The sequence below is a fragment of the Lipotes vexillifer genome, unplaced genomic scaffold (genome assembly GCF_000442215.2).
Source record: "Lipotes vexillifer unplaced genomic scaffold, Lipotes_vexillifer_v1.1 scaffold1143, whole genome shotgun sequence".
NCBI classification, from domain to species: domain Eukaryota; kingdom Metazoa; phylum Chordata; class Mammalia; order Artiodactyla; family Lipotidae; genus Lipotes; species Lipotes vexillifer.
In genome coordinates, this window is record NW_006770581.1 from 1125995 (window position 1) to 1126245 (window position 251).

A 251-nucleotide genomic window follows, 5' to 3' on the forward strand; every position below is an offset into this window, starting at 1 on the left:
GCTGCGGGGGTGGCTCCCTGCGCGCCCGAGCCTCAGAGCGCTCAGTCTCCGGCCCCGGCGCCTTGGCACGGCCGCCTTTCCTGACCGCCCCTGAGCCCAGCGGCGGCGGGTCCCGAGCTCGGCTCCAGACTGCGGCGGCGCCTCGCCGGACAGGGTCCTTGCCTTTCCCGGCGAGCAGGGTCCCCCGAAGTTCTGCGCCCTGGTCTCTGCACTGCAGGGCGCGCGCGCCCGGCCCCGGCCGAAGCGTCCTC